We start from the raw sequence: 10,621 nt of genomic DNA, 5'->3' as shown, positions 1-10,621 counted from the left end.
GAGGGAAAAAATGGGCAGAAAGATGGACACACAATGTCTGTCCATTTTACACTCCTCCTTTGATTGGGTTAGGATGATCCTATAGGCCTGATTTTTGGTACACACCCTACCCATGGATGGGCCTTCCAAATGAATGCTTTGGATCCCCCAAAAAATGTGCGGCCACATGTGTTTTTGAGCTATAGCTTAGGAACACTTTCCTCTCTCTCTCTCTCTCTCTATATATATATATATAGAGGAATAAGATTGTACGCTTGACCGTACCTAAAGTTAGGTACGGTAGAGTGCCAAATCACATGGGTCCCACATTTTTGGTGAGCATCTAAACCATTCATTTGCAAGGCCCCATCATAAATAGGGTGCATACCAAAAATCAGCTCCATAGGGTCATCCTAACCCATCCATTTGTAGAGGCTAAAATGGACAGACAGTGTTTGTCCACAAATCTGCCCATTTTAGCCTCCAGTTTTGGAGGGGTTAGGATGATTCAATGGTGCTGATTTTTTGTATGCACCCTATCTATGATGGGACCTTGCAAATGAATGGTTTAGATGCCCACCAAAAATGGGGGACCCATGTGATTTGGCACTCTACCGTACCTAACTTTAGGTACAGTCGAGCGTACAATCCTTTTCCTCATATATATATATATATATATATATATATATATTCATTCGTAAAAACAAGAAGAAAAAATATAGTGGGACTCTCCTATTTGAATTATCTAAACCATTCATTTTCCTATCTCCATCTTTTATAATTTGTACCCAAAAACCTTATCCATTAGATAATCCTAACACTCTTATATATTTGGTGTAAAATAGACATCTCAAAAGGTTTTAAAAAAAACACTATCAAAACCTCCACATATCTGAGGCTTAAGTATCATCCTATAGAGAAGATTTTTGGAGCAAGACCTGTCTATGCTTTCGCCCATATATTCAAAATAGTTTTATAAGGGCCCGTTTGGATACCTCATATTTTGTATTTGGATTTGGGTTTTGAATACAAAATAATTAGATCTGCTAGCTCATGTAGAGGAAGAGAGGGGGAAGGGGATACTTCCTAGTGGAGGGAAGAGGTTGAGGAGCAAAGAGGGTGAATGAAACTGCCAGACCTAGGGATTTCAAATATCTTATTTCCACAGCATATTTGGAAATTTGCTTTTTCTAAGTGTCAGTCGCTAATTTGGAAATTGAAGGATTTGATCCGGATACAAATCACAGTGCAAAAAGGGCTACAAATGTGAGAAATCCAAACCAAATTCGTCAGGGCATCCAAACGGGGCCTAATGAAATTTAAGAAATGCATGCAGAGAGAATTCACTTTGAAACAACTATAGTATTATATTAAGACGTTTCCTGTATGAACCTCATCAAACGAAGCTTTCAGTGCTATCGACTGGATGATCCATATGGAAAAGCGTTTATTGCTGTTGATTCTGGAAAAGCTAGCTGTTTGTACTATTGACGCGGTCAGTAAGAATTAATTAACAATACCACATGAATATCTTAGAAATCAACAAATGAATAAGGGCGATGATATTTTCACCCCCTGCAGTACACGCTTGCCCCCCTTTTAATGTGATTTGACGTCAAAAAGCATTAAAGTTGCCCACTGTTCACGTTATAAGGGGGGCGAATACGTACGAAGAGGGGGTGAAAATATCATCTCCCACGAATAATTTAGATCATCCAAATAGGTGGTCCCTACTGTACTATTCGTGCAGAAATAAAATTTGGATTGTGAAAAATTAGCACCTTTTTCTTACCCGAGCCAGCCTCCACTAGTGTATTTAAGATTCTATTTTACACTACAAGGGGTGGCCAGGAAGAAAAGGGTACGATTTTATCATTTCCCTATAATTTCTCCCTCAAATTAGCCGTCACTCCACTAAGGAATCAGCATTTAAAGCCCAAAAAAGCCTTTATTAGCACTAGTAGGAGTACGTACACACGGTATAAATATATATCGCGATCGAGATGAAGATGGAGATCGAGAACGAGACACGAATGTAGGCGTAGCAGCTAAATGCTAGCGAGCAAAGCGTGTGACTCTCTTAATCTTAAACAACTCTTTGCCACTCTACCTATCCGCGAAACCGCCGCGGTTTCCTTTCTCTTAAATACTCGAATCGCCAATCTTTCTCTCTCTCTCAATACCATTCCATTCCCCCCACAATTCCGTATAAAAATGTCCAACCCATCTTCTAACGTGCCACAAGAAGATCCCCCACCCTCACACATGCAAGAAACACCCCAACAACCAATGGGTCCACCCTCACACGTGCATGAAACACCCCAACAACCAATGGGTCCACCCTCACACGTGCATGAAACACCCCAACAATCAATGGGTCCACCCTCACACGTGCATGAAACACCCCAACCACCAATGGGCCTACCCTCACACGTGCAAGAAAACCCATCCTCCCAAACCCAACCAACTCCCCCGCCTACAGCCGGAAAACACCCGGTTTACCGGGGAATCCGTTGCCGGAGCGGAAAATGGGTGTCGGAAATCCGGGAGCCACGTAAGACGACACGTATCTGGCTCGGTACGTATCCGACGGCTGAGATGGCTGCCACGGCCTATGACGTGGCAGCTCTTGCTCTCAAAGGCTCAGATGCTATTCTCAATTTCCCGGATTCTATCCATTCTCACCGTGCCCCGGCTACCGTATCTCCGGCCGATATCCGTGCGGCGGCGGCCGAGGCCGCTGCCTCAAGACTCCCCGTGAAGCCGGAAAGTGGAGAGAGTTCAATTTCCCAGCGACCGGAAAATGAGGTCATGGGGTCGGAGTTCGTGGACGAGGAGGCACTATTTGATATGCCGATACTGCTTGCGAATATGGCGGAGGGTATGTTGGTGAGTCCGCCGTGGTTGAGTTCGCCACCGTCCGACGACTCGCCGGATAATTCGGACGGAGAAAGTCTGTGGAGTTACAATTAATCAAAGGTTGCACTGGTTTTCCTCCCACCAGACATTAAACTAAAAGAGGAGAAGAAGACGAATAGAAAGAGAGAGTAGAAAAGGAGATAATTTTAAAAAAATATGGTGATGATTGCTTGAGTTGTGTAGCCAAACGATAGAGAAAGTGTGCCGTTCTTCGCTTTTGTTTTTATTCGAATATATTTTGCCCCGTAAAAATCTCTCTCTCTCTCTCTCTCTCTCTCATGATGACTTGACTAAACAGGTGTGTGTCAATGGGATAGACCATTTGAATCCGAACTTTAACAAATAGGATCGCAACACATTACAAGTAGGGGGTAGCAATGGTTCGGTTTGATCCCCGAACCGAACCGAACCAAAATTTGAATCGGTTTGGTTTACCCAAACCAAAACCGAATTTTCGGTTCGGTTTCAATTCGGTTCGGCCAATTTTGCCACCCCTAATTACAAGTGTCCATGATTGAACACTTTTGGGGGCCTTATTATATGTAGGAAATCATTACCAATGGGATCGAGACAACTAAGCCAATGGGATAGTACTAAACCTGATTTTCTGATACTATTTTACGAAAAAGAGATGATATCTTGCACTAACATATCTTGTCGTTGATTACTTAAAGAGCTGTCAAGGGTTAATACAGTTCCCAAAAAGCTCTTACAAAACCAATTAAAAAAGAAAAGGCAAGCTACGTTTGTGTAAATATTAAAGCAATTCGCTTTAGGAAAATATAAAAATACCCTCTATTTTTTATAAGTTTGTGTTATTTCAGAGGTATTTTAGTAAAAAAAGGTCATATTTTTTTTTGAAAGATTCCTATTTTTGGTATGTTCTTCATTCATCTCTTGAGTCTCAGTCATCTTCTTCTCTTCCTTCTCCAGACCAGTCCCACTGTGTCCCACTGCCACCGTTGTGGCCCACCCTTGCAGCTATAGGTCATGCTTGTGCTCGCCCTCTTTTGAGAGTTTTGACTGTAAAATGTAAGTACCTATTAGGATACTCCAATGGATGGTCCGATTAGAGATGGATCGTGACCTAGGCACAGTTTAAGCAGGATCTGGAGAAGATTCCAAATCGGATCCATCTGACAGGAGATTTGAATGCATTGACAAAGATATTGGTGGATCCAATCCAAGCAATAGGAGATTTGAATGGGATCACTCCGAATCCGATCTGACCGAGAGGAGATTTGAAAGGATTGTGACTAAGACATAGGTGGATCCAATCCGACTGATAGTAGACTTGAATGGATTGTGACTAAGACATAGGTAGATCTAATCCGAAATGGATCCATTGATGCCCCTAATCATATTGGATAAACAAAATCGAAAGCTGGACTCACCCTTGTCACTGTAGTCCCAAGCAAATGATATAATGAAAATAATATATACTAGGACAAGCCCTTGTCAGAGTAGTAAAAAACCTCTTAATATTATCTGTTTACCAAATAAGGGTATGTTTGTCGTTTTATTAGAAGGATGGAGGTGTTTTTGTCATAAAATAATGGTTCACTGTCGTAAGGTCACTAATATATTGCTTGAGGGCTGTATGGGACATCCTCACGTGGACGTGTCTTATTAGAGTGAGGAATGTTAGAGTAGGGTGCTACCCCTTGTGGAATTGTGGATCCGACCTTTGGTTGATCTGAACCGTCCACTTGATAACCCTTGCTTTGGATCTCCTTTGGTTAAAAAATCACCCGGTTGCCGGTTAAATTTTTGTCCCGGGAAGAGTTAGTTAAATTTTTGTCCCATCCCATGTTTGGTTGCCTTTTAGCACTAGGTTTTTTTTAATCCCACTCTTGTAATGATTGCTTGTGTGGTGAATTTTTTAATCCCACTTTTGTAATGATTGCCTTTTCATCCCATCCCAAAATAACCCCAGGAACAAAAATAAACTCTGGAACCAAAAATAAGTTTGAGAAGAATTTTTTTCTACCCAACAGTTCAAGCAACCAAACAAAGGTTTTTTTTTTCCCACCATAATCCAGTTAACCAAACATGGGATTTTTATTTTACCAGGATACTTCTAGGACTTTTTTTTTCCCACCTATCTCCCAGGGTATTTTTTTCTCCCACATAACTCCCAGGAACAAAAAAAACCTGGCAACCAAATAGTTAAGGGTGTCAATTTTGGCTCGGGCTCGGAAGCTCGCTCGAGCTCGGCTCGAATCCTTAACGAGCCGAGCCGAGCCGGCTCGCCATGCTCGTTAAGCTTAACAAGCCAAGCCCGATTTAGGCCAGGCTCGGCTCAACTCGGCTCGTTAAGGCTCGTTAAGAATTTAATATATTTAAATATATATATTATATATTAATATATACACTAAAAGGGTTGTCCAGGGAGTGAAAGGGGGAGGCAAAATATGTCACTTCATTTTTGGAACTCCATTTGTTACTTGGACCACCCCCCGTAGTATAAAAAAAGTAGTCAAATTACACTAGATAGGGCTGTCCAGGGAAGATGAAGGGTGTGAACTTAATATAACCCGAGCTCGGTAAGGCTCGTGAGCCTGGCCGAGCCTGACCGAGCTAAGCCGAGCCCGAGCCGAGCTTTTGAGCTTAACTCTCGGCTCGTTTAATACTTTTAAAAGCTATTAATATACATTTCTGGTTGTTGAACAAGGACGACAAGTACAAGCAATGGTTCACATTCAACCAAAAAAAAGATACACATTATTCCATAGGGAGATGATATTTTCACCCGCTGGATTACACATTCACCCCCCTTATAACGTGAACAGTAGGCAACTTTAACGCTTTTTGTCAAATCACGTTAACAGGGCGGCGAATGCATACTGCAGGGGGGTAAAATATCATCGCCCTATTCCATGTTATGATTTGCAAGATTCCAAGATAAGATTTCTCAATTGGGATCGACGAGATTGAGATTGAGATTGAGATTAGACACAATGTGTCTGTGAGAAAAGGACTACGAAAATCAACCCTAAATGAGGCAGGGACTAGGATCACTTGATCAGGTGTCCTCAACGACATTTGGCATGATATGAGGTCTCTGATCGAATCAATGGATCAGATCACAAATAAATGCGAGTGATATTTCCCCCCACCCCTTGATGGATACTCCCCCGCCCCCCTCTTTAACAGAAATCGTTGACTGTTGTGGGGGGGGGGGCGGAATAGCCATCAGAGGGGGGAAAATATCACTGCCCCAAATAAAAGATACAAGTGGGGCCCAATATTGGCTGTTATGATGGAAACAAACAGCCCATACCTTTTTAAGCATTCCTCCATCAAAATGTACGTCTTGCTATTCAGATTGTACAATGGGACCCACCTCATACTACAAGTTAAAGGTTAGTTACTGTTTTTGGTTTGTGGAATGATATCCGCACGACGATATTTTGATGATGAGACGAATCGCAATGTTATAAACTTTTTTAACCACCAGTCAAAACTCAAAACTTTTACAATTCCTTAAAAGCCCTCAGCAGCCGATTAGAGAAGTGATATGAGATCAGGCTCGAAGGTATTAGATCAAGGTTTTCAACAGTGGACGGTCAAGATTCATAAAGGGAATTCTGATAATTGGCCCCACATTAGATCAATCCAACGGTACACATTGCCTTTGATAGTCGAGGGTTTTGAGAATCACATCCTACACGGACAAACATATTTCTATCCTCTCTTTCCACCTAGAGAACCCAAAAAGAAAAAGTAAAAAAAAGAAAGAAAAGGGACATGATAAATTCACAGCCCTGTAGGATAATTCGCATCCCCTTAACGTGAAAAACGTTAAGTCTGCCACATCAATTCCCGTAAGAGGGGTGTAGATTATCCTCCATGGGGTGCGAATTTATCTCGCCCCAAAAAAAATTTATTTCTTATTTAGGCTTCCCACCACAACGTTTTTCTGATTATAGTCTCAAGCCTAGGGATTTCTAGGGAGCTGATATTTACGCTCCTTATAAGTCTGCGGACACCCGCATTTAAACGCCGTTATGGGCTAGGTTGAGTTGTCAGTTAGTAAAAAAAGAGTACTTCTAAAATGACGACAATACCCTTCCAACAAACTGCCTATTCCATCTATTTCACGATCAAAATCTTTCCGTGTTATCTGGCCTTACCAAAATCCCCTATTCGATCTCTCTCTCTCTCTCTCTCAAAATCTTTCCTCTTTCTCTCACCTTACCAAAATCTGGAACCCTTCCATGGCCGCTCCTTCCAAAGATCTTGTAACAGAGTCACCATTTGCAGCAACAGCTTCTGCACCCGAAAAAGACTGTCACTTCCCTCTTCATCACAAACAGAAAATTTATTGAAAACCTAATTGGCTGCTATGACAGGAGAGATGTAATAAGGAAAATGAGGACATGTGGTTATGAGTTATGACATTGACTGCTAAGACAATCGTTTTTCCTTAGGCCCGTTTAATTGCAGGAATTTTCTAGAAAAGTTTGAAAAAGGGAAAACATTTCTAAAATTTCATAGAAAAAAGACCTGAACGGTTGAACCAGTCCCTACTCAATTTTCCCTTTAAATTAGCCATAATCATATCATTTCCCTATAAATCGTTGAAAGAAAAGAAAAAAAACTCCCAAGAAAATGCTTTTCCTTTTGCAATCCAAACAGGGCCTTAATGGAAAACAATGCTCTACATAACAGATATTTCGTCTAAATACCTTCTCCTCCTTTACAATATAAGTATATCCATGGACATAAGAGCTTTTTGAAAATAGTTTTTGAGCTTGTCCTCAATTTCGGTGTGGAGGAATTACTTTTAAATATATTTTTTTCTCTGAATTGGATGCCATACAATTGGTTATAGAGCTGCAAGAAATTGAATTCTTGAAAAGTCAAGACCGAAGTGCTCACAAATGTAGTATTTCCATTGAGGCTATTGAAAGCCATGTCTTACATTTTGAAAGTTGATACTGTTGTATATTAGAGAGTGTATGCTTGTTGATGTATCTCAGAGCATGCCAAACAGAGTTATAATGCATGATTGGTATCAGAAGCTTGCACTACTTGAAGTTGTTCGGTTCAGGGTGTTCAATGGGATGAAAGTCTCTAATTGTAATTGAACTTGTCCTAGAGCTGCTCACATCATCTATCCTAAGAGCAGAATTTTGTGCACAGTGAGTTCGGAATTAGTTTCGCCTTGGGAATTGTCTGGATCTAAAAGGGTTTCTGCCTCAGTTTATAGAGGAATTTTACTTCAGAAATTCTGCACTTAAGGGCACATTCACAATTTCCCCTTTCTCTCCCAACATAACTTCAATTCGGTTACAGTTCACACTTCCAACACCTTAATATTTCCCCTCTCTCCCAACCGGCCAATTGGCGTGGCTAGGCACCCTTTCCATTAGTGCAGAAATCTGCACTTAGGGGCGCATTCACAATTTCACCTTTCTCTCCCTACACAACGTCAATTCAAGGGTTTTAAATCAGATACACAAATAAACATTATCAATAAAGAGTTGAACTTGAGAAATATGTCTCAAGAAGATGGTGATTCGAATCCATCAAGATCCATAAATTTGCACTGATTTGATTCATTTTCAACACATTGCGAGAATTCAAATCGTTAGTTGATGAAAATCTAAATGTAAATCGAAAGGTCTTTCATTAATAATGGCCCCATGGGGCGATTTAAATGACAAAATGGACGCATACACTACAAAATCAATGATATATTAGAGAAGCGCTGGAATGAATGAGTGACACTTTGATGGTAAAAAACAACAACAAATGCTTCAGATTTGAATGAGTGCCACTTCAATCGTCCAAGATTCCTACAAAATAATTCAAGAAAACACATCAATGTCCTTTTTAAAAAGAAAGAAAAAGTCATTATGAGGTCATGACAAAAGATTCTTACCTTTCACTATTAGCAAATTGTTCTAACTAAAATATGACAAAAATCACCTCTGCAAAAAGTTGGGGGAGGGGTTAAATAAAAAAACTCCATCTGCGGCGAAGAAAATCTTAAATATATCAGCCAATCTAGATTGATAGAAAAGAAAAATCACATTATTAAATTTCATAACTTGACCTTGCAAGCAATATAAGCAACTTACCATTTGCTAATCGTCCCCAAATCCGATAGTCTCACTAGGGAAAGTGCTCAATTCTGTGCCCAATTCTGAAATGCCAATTTCAGTTTCAACACTAATTGGAATGGGCATAGAAAAATAAGTTGTTGAGACGGTACCTACGGTTTGTCGTGGACATGTACGGCTGTTATGGCCAACGCCTTTGCATATACTACATCTTCTTGTTGCTTCCACAATCTCGAATGATGAAGGGTCTCGTCTTGTGCTACTGATTGTCTTTCGACTCTTTGACGTTGGTGGACGTCCTCTCGGATTTTGAACATTAGGTTCATGAAGCATTGAGGTAGAACTGTTCACTACCTGAGAAAGTTGATTTAAAACAATCTCTTGTTGAGAGGAGGGCCATTTTCGGTATTTATCTTGCATGTTCTCAATTATCTTTTCCATTTGTTCTTCTCCACTATTTTTAACACAATTCATATCATCGATTGCTTGATCATCTATTCGCCATTGTGAGTGGACATCACTTGGAAACAATACCTTACGTTCATCCAACAAATATCTAATCTTGTGTGCACAAGGAAGCCCCATGGTAGCAGTAAAGTGATTCTTGCATGTGGCCAAAGTTGAACAAGTTGTAGCCAACTCAAATTGTTGGAAAAGCTTATCCAATGCAAAATCAGATACGTGATTAATGAGCTCACGAAAAAATGCCATATGCAACTTATAAGGAACTTTAATCTTTTCCGTTGAAAGCTGTGTTTTGATTTCTTGAAACTGGTTTTCAATAGCTAGACATAGTTTCCTTTTAACCAAATAAAAGTCACTGGTTGAAAGTTGCAAGTATTTTTTAAGTTGGGAATGCGCACCTTCTACCCTTGAAGTAACACGGTTCCCAAAGTGAAGATGCTTCTCTGTCCATGCCTTTACAAAACATTCTTTATAAGGAAGCCAAGTGTCGGAAATGTAGTTGATAGCAATCATCTTCTCTTTAAACTTATCTCTAAATTCTTTCCAAGCTTCAACATATGCATCTTCGGTTGGAGAGTAAATCAAAGTACTCCAACCAGATAAAAAATTCTCCCAATTGTCTCCATCTTCAAAATGACGTTTACATTTCGATAAAATATTTTTATCAATATGCCATACACACAAAAGATTAATAGCTCTTGGAAATACAACATGTATAGCTTTCATCAAGGCCAACTCCCTGTCTGTTACAAATACTATTTGTTGAGAAACACCACCCAACATGTCATCAAGCATTTTCAAAGCCCATACATAATCTTCTGTTTCCTCTTTCGATAGAAATGCAAAGCATGAATAAATGAAGAACCAAAGCTTGTCATTCCAACAACATCAAATAATGGCATCTTGTATTTATTGGTCTTATAGGTGCAATCCATCATAAAAATATTAGAGTATCTCTTGCTCAATATTATCGATTGAGGGTGAGCGAAAAATAAATGTGTCAAATGACCTTCTTCATCATTTTAAAGATTGTATAAGAAACCATCATTAGCAAGTTCGTCTACTAAGGCTTGGCTAGGGCTACGACCTGCTAGTATCTCTTTACGAACCTTCGCAATACAATTGTAGACATCTCTTGATATTGATAAAAATTGTGGATTACTTTGCTTAAGAGAAGAAAGTATTTG

At 39.9% G+C, this 10,621-nt stretch overlaps 1 pseudogene; it reads left to right on the top strand.

The window, feature by feature from the left end:
* Positions 1-2,080: 2,080 nt before the first annotated feature.
* On the top strand, positions 2,081-3,144 carry LOC143883690 (ethylene-responsive transcription factor ERF027 pseudogene; annotated as a pseudogene).
* Positions 3,145-10,621: the final 7,477 nt, after the last annotated feature.

Source organism: Tasmannia lanceolata, unplaced genomic scaffold (genome assembly GCF_043159265.1).
Source record: "Tasmannia lanceolata isolate RefF3 unplaced genomic scaffold, GAP_Taslan_0.1 ptg000008l, whole genome shotgun sequence".
In the NCBI taxonomy this organism is placed as follows: Eukaryota; Viridiplantae; Streptophyta; class Magnoliopsida; order Canellales; family Winteraceae; genus Tasmannia; species Tasmannia lanceolata.
This window is presented reverse-complemented; position numbering and strand designations above follow the sequence as displayed.